The sequence below is a fragment of the Melitaea cinxia genome, chromosome 16, assembly GCF_905220565.1.
Source record: "Melitaea cinxia chromosome 16, ilMelCinx1.1, whole genome shotgun sequence".
In the NCBI taxonomy this organism is placed as follows: domain Eukaryota; kingdom Metazoa; phylum Arthropoda; class Insecta; order Lepidoptera; family Nymphalidae; genus Melitaea; species Melitaea cinxia.
Genome location: NC_059409.1, coordinates 15,721,954 through 15,737,380, shown reverse-complemented (window position 1 = coordinate 15,737,380; position 15,427 = coordinate 15,721,954). Strand labels below are relative to the sequence as shown.

The following is a 15,427-nucleotide window of genomic DNA, read 5'->3' as shown; positions in this document are numbered from 1 at the left end:
AACACTCAGAATGTATAAAACATGTTGTAACTACGGTTCATCAAGCTGATGTACTTAATTAATCTTAAAAGAATAATAAAAACGACGGTAATTTTGAAAGAAGTCACGGACAAAACTAGTGCGTAACACGTGTTGTGATTTATTTCGTCAGCATTCACTTTTTACGCATGTAGGTCAACAACTTTCACCATATATCAACTGGCCGCGTATTACGTTTCTATTTATCAGAAATTTGAAGCTTGTGTAATAGCGGCTCGTTGGTCTAGGGGTATGATTTTCGCTTAGGGTGCGAGAGGTCCCGGGTTCAAATCCCGGACGAGCCCAATATTATTTTTGTATTACAAATATGACTTTTAAGCTGTTTATTCAGTACATTTCGTTTTTGCATGTGTTTTATTGTCAGTCAAAACTGTTTCTAATATTTAAATATTTTATTTTTAATGTAAATTTTATGAATGAATGAATATGAATATTATATATATTATTTAGAATCATCTACATAATTATTTATATACATATAGATTTAAGAAAGGAAAGGTAAATAAGCAGTTCACGCCCACAGTGATTCTAGTTTTAACCTATATAGTGTAAACAGAAATATACCGTTAGTCCACCGTTCTTTTAAATAAAGAATTCCGTTCATTTTAAATAATAAAAAAGGGTTAACTAGTTTTCATACATTCTACAACTTAAAGGTTTTTGCCTACAGAAATCATAGCCTTGCTTTCTTGCAAAGTCTCAGCCATAACCATAAATTTCAACAAATCTGAAAAGTTACAGAATACAACGTCTAGTATCTACATTATATATACAATTATACATGAAAAAATATACCAGGGGACCGTGTACATAAGGGAGGGAATGTCAGTGATGTTTCATTTCTTTCCTTATATTGTGTGGCCACTTTGACCCAGTTCTGTGCGAGCTCGTAACTCGCAAATGGGCCAGATTACTCGGCGACTGTCCGTAACAGTTTAAAGAGCCTTTATTTTATCCCATTATCCTCGATTCCTTATCATGTCTTCTCCAAAGAATTCACGTCTCAGATCGGACGATGTCAACGGACGTGACAAATTTAAGTTTTTGAGGCGTTTTCCCGTTTTTCCTGTGGTACATGACAGAATGTCAGATTAATTGACATTTAAATTTAATATATTGTAGCCTAAATTCCTTTGCAAATAGGTTGTAAAAAAAAATGAGCACATTTGTGTTAATATAATTTAATAATGGTTTATTACAATTTCAGAAAAGTTTTAGGACACCTTAGAAGGGTTTAACTGAGGTAGGGCAGCGCAGGAATTATCCTGCTCTAAAAATATAGCTAAATAATACTGATTTCAAGCAGTGTTGTGTTCATGTGATGAGTAATGTGACCAGAGCTCTTGGAGGGGATTGAGGGTAAAGGTCGGCAACGCGCTTGCGATGCTTTTGGTGTTGCAAGCTTCTCTAAGCTACGGTAATCGCTTACCATCAGGTGATCCGTACGCTTGTTTGCCGACCTAGTTGTATAAGTGCCATTTAGGCTCCTAAACACAACCTGTTGTTTGTTCAATTCTCGCTCCGAATGGATATTTATAGACTACCCTTGTAGGTTGTATCTTTTGACCTCGAGAATACGTTAAGCTGTCGGTCTCGGTTGTTATCATAGACACTCTAGGCCTTATTATAATTATCCCATACCGAGACAGAGGCCTATAGTGTGACGTTACAAGCTCTATCAATAAAGAATTTTGTCTACGACTTCGTCTGCGTGGAATATTTACTTCTGTCATTTTTGAAGTAAAATTTCTTTACGCACGCTTGACTTGGTGAGTAAGGTGGTGAATGTATGACGAGAGATGAAGATATAAGTAAGATGGAACTAAAAAGGTTTCTTTCGCGTTTATTCGAGGAAACGACGCACTAAAAATTTTATATAGCCTGTGGTCTTGCGCGGTAAACGGACTATGCAATACAAATTTAATTTTTAAATTCGAACCTGCAGTTTCTTGATTATATGAGCGCATTTAAGCAAACAAACAAACAAACTTTTCCGCTTTATAATATTAGTACAGATAATGATGAAATAGTTATACGTACGCTTTATACAAGTCAATCTTGCTAAGATTTTGCTGAAAAAAATACGATTTTTTAAATTCAATTCTTCGATAAGCGGCTCGTTGGTCTAGGGGTATGATTTTCGCTTAGGGTGCGAGAGGTCCCGGGTTCAAATCCCGGACGAGCCCAATCAATTTTTTTTTACTAACTCCATTGAAAATATGACAGGTTCAAATATAAAATTTTATATTACAAACAACCAAATAAATATTTTTAACATTCATACACGGTCGCCTTTTACTTAGTTATATATTTGAAATCCATGCTTTGGGTATATAATTTAAATATAATTGAATTAGTAGGTTAACGAGCTTGTCAAAATCTACAATAACCCCAACAGGCCCCAATCTAAATTTGGGTACCTACGAATTACGGCCCAAGTGCTAAAATTAGTTTATAGGAGTTGGGGACCAGGCCTTAAATATCCCTCCCGCAATCACCTGATATCGCCCTTATGTAGTGGTGCGTGTGCCGTGTATGCGCTCAGACACTGGTGATTCCGGATTCGATTCCCGCTCGGAATGGATATTTGTATTAGTCCAAATATCTTTTTCAGGGTTGGTTGTTTGTCCTTGTGGGTCCACCATGCTTCTGAGAGCACATTTAGTCATCGTTCCTGGTTGTTATCATGAATACCTAATAGTGATCGTTACTCATAGCAAGGAAAAGATCTGCCAACCCGCAGTGAAGCGGCGTGTTGAATTAAGCTCGAATCCTTCTCCTGCATGGAGAAAGAGGCCTATGCCCAGTTATAAGACTGAATTGTGATTCACCTCCCACTGTGAACGCACCGACTCTTTATTTAAAAAAAAAATGAAGGGTTGACACTGTAAAAATTAAAAACGTGTTGAAGCGCGATTTGATAACATATTGATACAAGTTGATATAATTATGATGGGTTTCCTTACGTAAAAAAAATAAGTTTCCATCTTGTGTAATTTTAGGTCATTAGGCCGTCATTTCATAATTTTGGGAACTGTATTGCCGTAAGATTTGAATATTTTTGTAAATTAGGCCTTCGAGCCTTAGAAGGTTAAGGATTTGAAGAAAGTCATAATAAACCAAAACGTTGACACCGATTACTAATCATTTATCTATCATCATGACAGCATTATAGAAGATTTAGGGTCCAGGCTTATGGCTTAGATAGAAACATATAGATATTATATATACTAATAAAAGATTAATGTTCGCAATAAAAATTAATGACCTACCTGATTAGTGGACGGCGATAAATGTTTGGTTTGTGTTCTTTAATTTCGATTAAATTCGTAAGTGGCTCGTTGGTCTAGGGGTATGATTTTCGCTTAGGGTGCGAGAGGTCCCGGGTTCAAATCCCGGACGAGCCCATGTAATTTTTGTGAAAATGAAATTAAACTGAATTTAAACATATTTTAATGTTTACTTACAACTTGGGTATTTATAATTTTTTATGTCTTATGCTTTATATCGAACTCACTCTTAGACTTTTTTAGACTCCGTTTGTTTCTCCCGGTTTCCCTCGTCGTGTTTTGATATTTGACAGTGCTTTTGTATATATATAGTAATTGATTGATTTATTCTGAAATCCACCAACCTGTTCTACTGCAGGTTGACGAACACAGTAATAGCATAGCCGAATTTTAGACACCTGGTCACGGGGACTTTCTCTTACACTGGAAAATACCCGAAGCTTGTATTTCACTAGGCAATAGGCTGAGCTGATGTATTTCACTATACGCTATATTCAATACCTATAAGTTTAATAAAAGGTTTATGAATTACGTGTCTGGGGGATGTAAGTATGTGTTTCCAAATGATCCAATGAAGACAAATAATATGTATACATATAGAACATTTTATCGTTTGCTTATTTGTTTGAATATTTTAGAATACTTTTTGAAACATTCGAGTTTCGAGTGGAGGCATGCAAGCACAAATATAAATTCAATACAACCTACAGGGCCAGGCCCATTTTGTTTCAATCATTTATCTGGTAATTTTTTGACAATAATTTTATTTATCCTGTTCTAGGTTGTACGTTTTACGTTTTTAAATATTCCTTGGTAGCCTATGGGAAATTCAATATTCTTTTTAATTATTTTCTGGTGAACTGGGTTGAAAGACAGGTTGATAATTCAATTCCCATTCATATCACCTCTGTGTTTATATAATTTAGACATCGAAGAACACGTTAAACCGTTGTTACCTTTTATTATAAATTACATATCGTATTAATAATTTTCGAAGTACCTTTTACCAAGAAATGGGACATTTTTAGGGTTTTTCAGTTCATTTATGTTCAGTTTTAAAAAACGTCAAAATCATATAATTAATCATAAAAATGATTACTTGTTTAATAAATCAGAATCTTTTGGCCTTATTTGGGATATACTTGGCCTAATAACTTCGGTTCCATTTTAATTCAAAACGAAACGTCAAAATTAGTTAGGAAGGCGCGAAGAGGTTTCAATATGGCGGTCGCGTCCCGCCAGAAACAATTTCACGCAGCATGCGACTCTGAAGTTATAATGGAGCGCTTATGGCGTCAAAAGTTCGTTAATTCGTATAGTTTGAAAGTGACACGCAGTATTACGAAATCACAAGATGTCCTCTAATATGATAGCTAGTGTTTAGTTGAAGTGGTCGTGTTGTGATTTTTTTTTAATTTTTTTTTTTGGGAATCGTTGTATTATCATATTATAAGATATAGTTTATAGTCACTTCGAAGATTCCGCAATGCTTGAAGACAAAAGTTTTCGAGCAATGCGTCCTGCCTGTGTTAACATACGGAGCCGAGACGTGGACACTGACGAAGGGACTGGTCCACAAGTTTAAAGTCGCTCAATGTGCAATGGAACGGGCTATGCTTGGGGTCTCTCTCAAAGACAGGATTAGAAATAAGACTATCCGCGAGAGAACGAAAGTAACCGACATAGCCCCACAGAATTAGCAAGTTGAAGTGGCAGTGGGCTGGTCATCTGTGTCGCAGGACCATTGGCCGTTGGAGTAGACGGGTCCTAGAGTGGAGACCGCGTCTTGGCAAACGAAGTGTGGGACGTCCTCCGGCCCGATGGACCGACGATCTACGTAAGATCACATTGGTGTAGGCTGGATGAGGATTGCGGAAGACCGGGATGTGTGGCGCGAACTTGGGGAGGCCTGTGTCCAGCAGTGGACTGCGATAGGCTGAAGTGAAGATATAGTTTTATTTATATTGGATAAAAATAATATTTGTACGTATACCATTACCATTACCTATCATTACCCTAGCAAACTATAAATGTTAAAACATTTAGGCTACGTATTAAGCTAAAAATACTAAACGGATTTGACTTTTTATGCGAAAATTCACGTGCGTGCGTACGAGACGTGCAATTGTGAATGAAGTAAGTGTAAATATAATAAAAATAATAACTATAAAAAAATAAAATAAAAAACAATAATGTACTCTACATGCAGTGTTGGTCAGTGGACTCGCGTCAATTTTTAGAAATTCTAAGGCTAGTTCTTAAGTTTTCTAAAGTTGCAGTGAAGTACCGATGCATGTTCAAAAAAAAAAAAAAAATATGAAATAACAAAAGCACGGGCATTATAAGCCTTTGGATATGTCACATATATAATAAAAAAAATCGTGAACGAAGTCATAGTTACTTCATTTTCAAAAAAACTATGTGGCGTCATGGGGCACCAGGTAGGAACGAAGTTCCTTCGGATAGCATACAAGAAACACAATTTGAAAAAAATGTGAATTTTATATATATTTTCTAGTTCTTGATTTTTTTTTTAAATTTTGTTGATTGGTTTTTAATAAAAGTATTTAGCAAATTTAGTATTTTAGAAAATAACAAATACCGTAAAATAAAATAAATCAAACAAAATAATAATTATAGTAATAATTCAAACTATTAAGTGAAATAAATAAACATAATTGTCTTTATTTATTTTTGTCGACAGTATAAAATTACATAAATAATTTAAAATAAAGTTTACTAATAATATTTTAGTTTAACAAACGTCATATTATACAGTCGCGTGACTGATATTACGTCACTTCCGTTATATATTTTTCTTACGGTTTTAGTATCACATTTTTTTCAGTTTGCGCGCCCAGCCAAATGTCAAGCCAGCCGTAAGGAACTTCGTTCCAATATATAGAAATATAGAATGTGTTATGAATTGGACAGTGTTTCGTTTTGCCAAAATAACAAACTGAATGAATCAAATATTTTTTTCTAATACGCCCCCTACATTCATCGAATATACTCATCTTCAAACAAATTACTGTCTGAATGAGAAAAGTAAGGTACCCTAACCCACGTGTATGTTTGTGTCTATTTTAATGTGTGTTCACAAGCATAGATTTTTTACGATTTATCATTAATACGTAAAGCAAAAAAAAATCCTTTTTGTGAAAATTGCGCGGACGGAGGAGTATGAAACTCTCACAATTATATATAGTTTATATAAAAAAGGTGTGCGGAATGCTAATATTATTTTTTTTTACCTTTGCATAAAACATATTAAATTAATAACAAAACACAATAACAATAACAACAATAACAATAATTGTGTTTGCTCGCAAACGAAAAAAAACCGACTTCAATTACATCGACGAGTAATACAACGTAGATCGACGAAAAAATATTCAAGTAACTACGCGTTATCAAAGATTACTCAAAAGGTAGTTATCAGATCTCGATAAAATTTATATGTGACCACATGATAAACATCAGCTTTCGATTAAATTAAAAATTATTAAAATCTCTACACCTAGTAAAAAGTTATTGCGGATTTTCGAGAGTTTCCCTCGATTTATCTAGGATTTCATCATCAGATCCTGGTTTCCTTATCATGGTACCAAACTAGAGATATCTTCTTTCCAAAAAAAGAATTATCAAAATCGGTACACCCAGTAAAAAGTTATTCCGGATTTTCAAGAGTTTCCCCCGATTTCTCTGAGATCCCATCATCAAATCCTGGTTTCCTTATCATGGTACTAAACTAAGAATATCTCCTTTCCAACAAAAAAAAATTATCAAAATCGGTACATCCAGTAGAAAGTTATGCGGTATAATACAACGTAGGTTGACGAAAAAAGCGTCAAGTAAAAACGCATTATTAGATATAACTCGAAAAGTAGTTGTTACATCTCAAATAAATTTAAATGGGACCAATTGACACACACCACCTTTCGATCAAAAGAAAATTTGTCAAAATCGCTCCACCCAGTCAAAAGTTCTGAAGAAACATACATTAAAAAAAAATACAGTCGAATTGAGAACCTTCTCCTTTTTTGGAAGTCGGTTAAAAAGACACACACTACCATGCATTTGCTGCTGTGCTGTGTGGCTACGGCACTAAAGAATTTAGCCACCCCCTCTCTTCCCGTGGGTGTCGTAAGAGGCGACTAAGGGATAACAAGGTTCCACAACCATCTTGGAACTTAAGAAGCCGACCGATGGCGGGATAACCATCCAACTGCTGGCTTTGAAATACACAAGCCAAAGACGGGCAGCAGCGTCTTTGGTGCGATAAAGCCAGTACTGCGGTCACCAACCCGCCTGCCCAACGTGGTGACTATGGGCAAAACACATGAGTTCACGTTATTTTTGGCGTAAACTTGTGGAGGCCTATGTCCAGCAGTGGACTGTATAGGCTGTAATGATGATACCATGCATTTGACATATACATACTCTTTTATTACCCGACTGCCAAGGAAGGGTTATGTTTTTCGCGCGTATCTTGTATGTATGTATATTTGTATGTAATATTCTTTACTACCTCATATTTCCAGAACCACTGAACGGTTTTACATAATTGAGGTATCGTTAGGTTCGTCTTAGCTGCCCAAGTGTTCTTAGATAGGTGACATTAAAAAAAAATCAAACATGGCGGCTGCGCGAAGCCATTGTAGTTAATGAAAATAAAAAATTTTTCTCGAATACTACAATATGGGTATCAAATTGAAGGGCACAATACAAGGATTTTAAAAAGGTATATCATAATTATTATTACCGTAATACTAATAAAGAAATACAATATTAAAGTATAAAAAATGTGGACTTTGCTCTTTCCCACGCCTTTTCCATGCCAAACTTGCCTCCTAGGCAACGATCAACTTCGGGGTGTAGCCTTTCTAATAAAATACAATGGTTAAAAAAAACATACAATTAAAATTACAAATAAAAATCAATAAATGTCACACCAATTTACAATTACATTAATAAAATCAATAACAAATACATAATACCAAATACAAACAAATAATTTTAATATTAATTTCACTATATTAAAACTAATAGTTGTTGACTTAAGCAGTCACCTATTTGCTAGGTCAGGCTTACGTTGCTTTGAGCAGAGTGAGATCTTTCTCCGGGCTTGCTATCAGTTCTCTTGACCCTAAAAAATTACTTAATCAACCACATGATGTAAACTGTTTTAATGAGTTGAACCGATTACGTAATTTGTCTGACTAAAAAGACATAAATAAAATAATTATTAAAAAAAAAACAAAAAACCCGCCTGCCTGAAGAACAACTAATAGAAAATCAACTGAAAAAGCTGGAACAAGATAAAAATTCAATATGCACACAAAGTCAGCGAAATAAATAGAAACAATATCAAACATTTTGTGCTGTACATTTAAAATATATTAATACGGTAGTCCTTCGAAACTTTATGCAACGTCGTAGATAATATGCAGTCGGAGGCATGAAATTGAAGGATAAGTCAAATCATTCTCTCTTTGTGCATGTCTCCGACTGCATGTTATGTACGACGTTGCATAAAGTTTCGAAGGACTACCGTATTAATATATTTTAAATGTACAGCACAAAATGTTTGATATTGTTTCTATTTATTTCGCTGACTTTGTGTGCATATTGAATTTTTATCTTGTTCCAGCTTTTTCAGTTGATTTTCTATTAGTTGTTCTTCAGGCAGGCGGGTTTTTTGTTTTTTTTTTTAATAATTATTTTATTTATTAGTACAGAACTATAGTCTTCGGCAACAGAGCCTTAACAATGTTCAAACATATACATAATTTAAATTAATTATGGTTGAATTTCGACCACTGGATAACCACTTGTTCTATTAATAGTAGGTACATGTGTTGCTACTCCTGCAGACTAAGCATGTTTGCTTGTGTATGTCTTTTCAGTAATATAATATCATTGAAAACTTTTTTCTCCACAACGCCCGACTCCTCTGGTGTTGTAACACGACATAGTTCTACGTAATGAATAGAAGTTATATTACAAACTCATCTAGCCGCAAGGGTTTCCTGACTCCCACGTCGTTATGAAGCAAGTACAATGTTAGTAGGTACGGATGTGACATTTTTGTTGTTTTTTTTTAATATGATCATTTTAAAACTTGTGTACATTGCTTAGATAAATCTCTCTCTAGTATTAAATATTTTGTATAGCTGTGATGTCTGCGATGAATTACATATTTGTATTTAATTCGGATAAGTTTTTGTTACATTGATTTTTACCAACAATTTTGTATTTTTTTTTTTTATAAACCTAAGTCGGCAAACAAGCGTATGGCTCACCTACGATGGTAAGCGATTACCGTAGCGTAGCGAGCTGCTCCAGATTTTGAGCAGAAAATTACCTGATGTGTCCTACTTCAGTTAATTTGCCTTTTGACAACTTTATGTTATAAGATATACTGTCGCCAATATATTGAGCAAACGAAATTTTGACTAATTTGCTTTTATGGAATGTGAATAAGCACTCCACAAGTCGCATAGACTGCCTTTTACAAGTCGGAAGAGTGATAGTGATATCAAGAAACTTGCTAGTTTTTAGTGGAACAGGACCGAGAACGTTGGAAGTCTATGATGGTGGTTTAAATAATAATAATAATTATTATTATTATTATTATTTATTTCAGACGTATGTCCATATTTTTGTCCAGTATTAAATCAATTATGTCCAGCATTGGACCGACATCATTTAAAGGTGACCAGTGGTTCGATTTCCACTCGGAATGGATATTTGTATTTAAACAAATATTTGTTTCACGTTTGGGTGTCACACACAACAAACAAGGATATTTGTTGGTCTCCCCAAAGTATCTCTGAGTGGATGTTAAGCTGTCAGTCCCGGTTTGTTATCATACACCTGATAGCGATCATTACTCATAGTAGGGATATATTATCCGCTAGTCCACAGCGAAACACTGTAATTGATTATCTTTCAATCCTTCTCCTACATGGAGAAAGAGGCCTATGCCCAGCAGTGGGATTTCACAGGCTGAAATGTGTATACTAATACATAAAGAAACCGCTTATTCCATGAAACATACGTAACATGAACAATATAATTTTGTACGAATGAAAATAAAAGTTAGGAAAAGTAATAAAGGGCACGGTAACCTCACAATAACAGGTGCAGGTGAAATAGCAACTGTTAAATTAATCTAAAAACACTCGCAGAGCCGACATCGTAAATTTTAACTTCGGAATTTATTTGAGGGACGAAAATTTGAAACTTTTACAAGATTAAAAAATGGATGGTTTTATTTTATATTGGATTTCGTCCCGGCTTTCCTTGTAGGTCGCAATTTTTACGAAGTATTATGATGAAACTTTAGTTTTAATTAAAGGCTTCGAATACTTACAAGCTTCATCGAAATCGTTTCATTAGTTTAATCGTGAAGGTGCTAAGAAGACTTATGATTCTTTCCTTAGACTTAAGATTAAAGATTAGATTTAAGATTATTTTGAAGTAATATAATTATATAAAAAACAATGAAATTAAAACATTAAATTTCCTATGCCAAGCAAACAAAACTTTTCTAATTACGGCATTGCTACAATTTATTTTTATAAATTTCATAATTGCAATCAACGATCGTTGATCGAACGACGTTTAATTACGATCAACTAACAAACTGCACACTTAGAAAAATATCCGCTTAATTATAGTATAACACTTTTACTTGAACAAATGCACTTATAAAAGAAGAAAAAAAAATCATTTTAACTTTGATGAATTCGATTCCAAGCGTTTAATTAAAAAAAAAAAAAGTTGTTACGAACCAAGAGAGCAGCGTGCGAAGAACGCTTTATTAGAGTTATTACGAGTTGGAACTTGTTTTGAAGCCTGGGTTTTCTTCCTTCAGCTGGTATTATTTTTATTTTATATTTTTTATCCGTCTTCAAAAGGAGGAAGAAGAAGGAACTGGGTCAGCATACAAGCGACCTAGCTTCTTTCTGGGATTGCCTCAACATAACACAAGTATTACAACCTATATTTTTGTAGTGGGTGAAGTAAATGACGATCACGATTCATCAAGATCTTGTTGCTGAGTATAGGCCCTCTTTATGCACGTAGGAGTAGGATTGGAGCTTAATCCACAACGCTACTCCATAACGCCCCGAGTAGAAATTTTTTCGTCTTCCTTAGAAGGACCGGACCAGGCATGCCTGATCAGGACTAGATAAGGCATGTAACGCAGATGATTGGTCTGGACCTGATCAGGATGAGATGAGATTTCCTGATCTGGACCTGATCAGAAAATCTCATCTCATCCTGATCAGCGGGTTCGGTTCGGTCCTTTTAAAAAACACGAATGTATATTTTTGAGAAAATTGTTTAACAAAAAAAAAGCGAATTGATATAAATATGTATTAACATAATTATTATAATATTTATTTCCGCTTATTTTTTCCAATGTATTATTTTTATTTATTTATGTTTTTACTTTAAATATTAATTATTTTTACTTATTTTTATGTTATTAATTAATTATTATTATTAATTAAATTTTATTTATTAACTTCTAATGATTAACTACTAACTACTATTTCCTATTACTTACGACTGCTCCACTGTGTAGAAATGGACTCCCTGCTAGATTGTCCTGATAACTGTATATATACTAAGTGCGCTTAAAAACATTAATAGCGCGATTCAGGCTCAGTTCGCGTCATTTCTTTCAGGCCATCCTGATCTGGACCGGACCAGGTCCTGATCCAGTATGCCTTACCATACTTGGTAAGATTTTACATCAGGCTAGCCTTGTCTGGACCGGACCTGGTCCTGATCCAGTATGCCTTACCATACTTGATTATATTTTACATCAGGCTTTCCTTGTCTGGACCGGACCTGGTCCCGATCCACTATGCCTTACCATACTTGATTATATTTTATATCAGGCTATCCTTGTCTGGACCGGACCTGGTCCTGATAGAGCTTGCCGGATCACGCATGCCTTATTCTATCCTGATCCGGTCCAGATACATGATCTGGTTGAGCCTGACCTTTTTTCTACTCGGGGCATGACGCACTGCGGGCTGGCGGACTTGTTCCCTACTATGAGTAACGATCGTTATCAGGTATTTATGATAATAACCGGGAGCGACAGCTTAACGTGCTCTTCGAGGCACGATGATGAGACTCACAAGCTCGGACATCCAAACTGGAATATTTGTACACATACAAATATCCATCCCGAGCGGGAATCGTACCAGCAAACGGTCTATGTTTAGAGGCCTACACGACCACTAGACCAGAGCGGTTGTTGTTGTACTACCATATATTAAGTAACCCAAATAACAGCATTAAAAGCGTAGACATGTAGTAGTAGTAGTAGTCCTCCTCATCGATTTCGATGACGGCGACCCAGGGAGTCATGACTAATTTCTCTGATGGGCCCTAATATGGCTCGCTAATCCACATTTAGTTTTAAATGTCCTAGAGCAAGTGCGGCAGTAAAGCTGACCCGCAAAGTTGTATGTGTAAGTATAGGAAGGTTTAGGTCTCTGTTTATTAACATGGCGTTTTGAATCAAGCGCTAGAAGTCGATTTTCTTCAAATGATTTAATATTATGATTGATAGTAGATCGCCAAGATGACCTATTTAATGCGAGTTCCTCCCAGCTTTCGGGATCGGGCGTAGACATACATATTACTAGAAATATATATGATACATATCAGACAGTAATCAAGAACAAGGTGAAAATTTATAACGGCTCCTGAAACTGTGCTGACCTGAGGGTCGTAATTAACGATAGTTTGATAAATGTGTTAATGTTATATAGTTACAAGCTGACTCGGCAAACGTTGTCTTGCCGCTAAACGCTATTTAAAAATAGGGTTTGTATGTATTTTTTAACGTCAAATCATAATAAAATAAAAAATAAATAATTTATCTGAAAATTAAAAAAAGAATGGTGTGGACTACTCTTAACATTTAGACGGATGAAAAATAGATGTTGTTCGATTCTCAGACCTACCCGATATGCACACAAAATTTCATGAGAATCGGTCAATCCGTTTCGGAAGAGGTTAACTACAAACACCGCGACCGCGAGAATTTTATATATTAGATAAATCAGTTCGAAAGCATTCAAGAAACGCTTCAAAACGTTCTGAACTAAGTATAATAAAATCCTTTCTTTACGTTGCCTTACGTCATAGATGATTTTGTTTTATTTATTATTTTTAGGAAAACTTACAGCTAGACAATTATGTTATAGTTTTAGAATTACTACTATAAGGCCAATTACAAGTTTTCACTCTTAGGTAGACATTAAATAAAGTATAAACTTAATTGCGCTACAACGATTACAAAAATAATTTTATTAGGACTTCAAAACATCACGATATAGGCTTTATTACATCAACCGTCGTTCACGAGCAAAAATATAAATAAAAAATCAACACGTATATGCGCCCCTACCAACGGAGTATTCAAACACAACCGTTCCCCTACCTGTGTTTGTCCACTTAACATCCCTTATGTATTTCATTGTTCTAACTCGCCGACGTTACAAGAACACCAATAACCCTTGTATTGTTGTTTAGAAGTACGATAATTATGTTTTAATTAATCGCCACGCCCTCGGGCTTATCTACTTTAAAATTTTAATTGGATACTTAAATATTAAAATATCACCTTTGTTCCCCGGATTTTACATAAATACCGATTACTTAATAATTTTGTTACAAGAAGCTTTTGATTCCCGCCCTATGCCTATTTGAGTTAATCTTTAAAAATATATCTCATCTATACATTTATACAAATAAATAAAATTGGAGTGTCTGTTTGTAATATTAAAATAACCGCTTTTTACTCAATGCATGTGGATGTATACACGGTACATGTACCAAAATAACATTTTTTTACAATTTTTGTCTCTGTTTCTGTCTGTCTATCTGTTTTTTCCGGCTAATCTCTAAAACGGCTGGACCGATTTTGAGAAGAATTTCACTGACAGATAGTACACACCAGAAATTTTTTTTCTTCTAATTTTTAGATAAATTATTTATTTTTTAGTTTATTATGATTTGGCGTTAAAAATTAATACAACCCTAAATTTTCACTCTTCTACTACCAACCCCTATTTCTAAATAGCGTTTAGCGGCAAGACAACGTTTGCCGAGTCAGCTAGTATTCTATACTAATTAAAAGAATGGTTTGAACTGTACTAAAATCGTCTGGAAATATATCGACGGTAGACATAAACCGATTCTCTATATATAAATGTAAATACATAGAATATTTAAAAAAAACACTGCAAATTAATGGTGCTATTTAACGGACGGTTTACGAAGATCCTGATAAAATAAATTAGTATTATTTTAAAATTTAATAAAATATCTGTGTGGTTACAGTAGTTAGAATTTAGCCACCCCCTCTCTTCCCGTGGGTGTCGTAAGAGGCGACTAAGGGATAACACAGTTCCACTACTACCTTGGAACTTATAAAGCCCACCGATGGCGGGATAACCATCCAACTGCTGGCTTTGAAATACACGGGCCGAAGACGGGTAGCGGCCAGCCCGCCTGCCCCGTGTGGTGATTATGGGCAAAACATATGAGCTCACGCCATTTTTGGCGCGAACTAATAGCAATAAAACCTTAGGCACAACTTGGTATATCCTGCTTAAAATGTAGAACAGAATGACTGAGGAAGTACCTCGACCTTACAGAAGATCACAGCTAAATAATACTGCTTTCAAGCGTTGTTGTGATACTTTAGTGAGAAAAGTGATCAGAGCTCCTGGAGGGAATTGGGGTAGAGTCGGCAACCCCGTAATCACTTAACATCAGGTGAACCATACGCTTGTTTTTCGACCTATTTATTAAAAAAAAATCTGGAACAGAAAGAGACCTGAGCGAGAACCGAAATTACAAACATCAGCGTTAATAGAACTTTCGACATCACAACACCAGAACAGTCGTTTAAAACAAAACGGTTAACTTGACCGAACTAAAAACTAATTAACGAAACGAGACACGTATTCAGACTGTCCCTTACGCAAACCCAACTTTGATACATTAATTTCAATAGTGTTGTTAAACTATTCGTATGTGAACCTTGGTCCTTACTA

The 15,427-nt window shown here is 35.0% G+C and overlaps 3 non-coding genes across 3 annotated transcripts; all 3 read left to right on the top strand.

Annotated features, from left to right (window-relative positions):
• The first annotated feature begins 251 nt into the window (after positions 1 to 251).
• Trnap-agg lies at positions 252 to 323 on the top strand. Its single transcript has one exon. It is a non-coding gene; the product is annotated as a tRNA-Pro (tRNA).
• A 1,830-nt stretch (positions 324 to 2,153) lies between these two features.
• Positions 2,154 to 2,225, top strand: Trnap-agg. Its single transcript has one exon. It is a non-coding gene; the product is annotated as a tRNA-Pro (tRNA).
• A 1,149-nt stretch (positions 2,226 to 3,374) lies between these two features.
• Trnap-agg lies at positions 3,375 to 3,446 on the top strand. Its single transcript has one exon. It is a non-coding gene; the product is annotated as a tRNA-Pro (tRNA).
• The last annotated feature ends 11,981 nt before the right edge of the window (positions 3,447 to 15,427 follow it).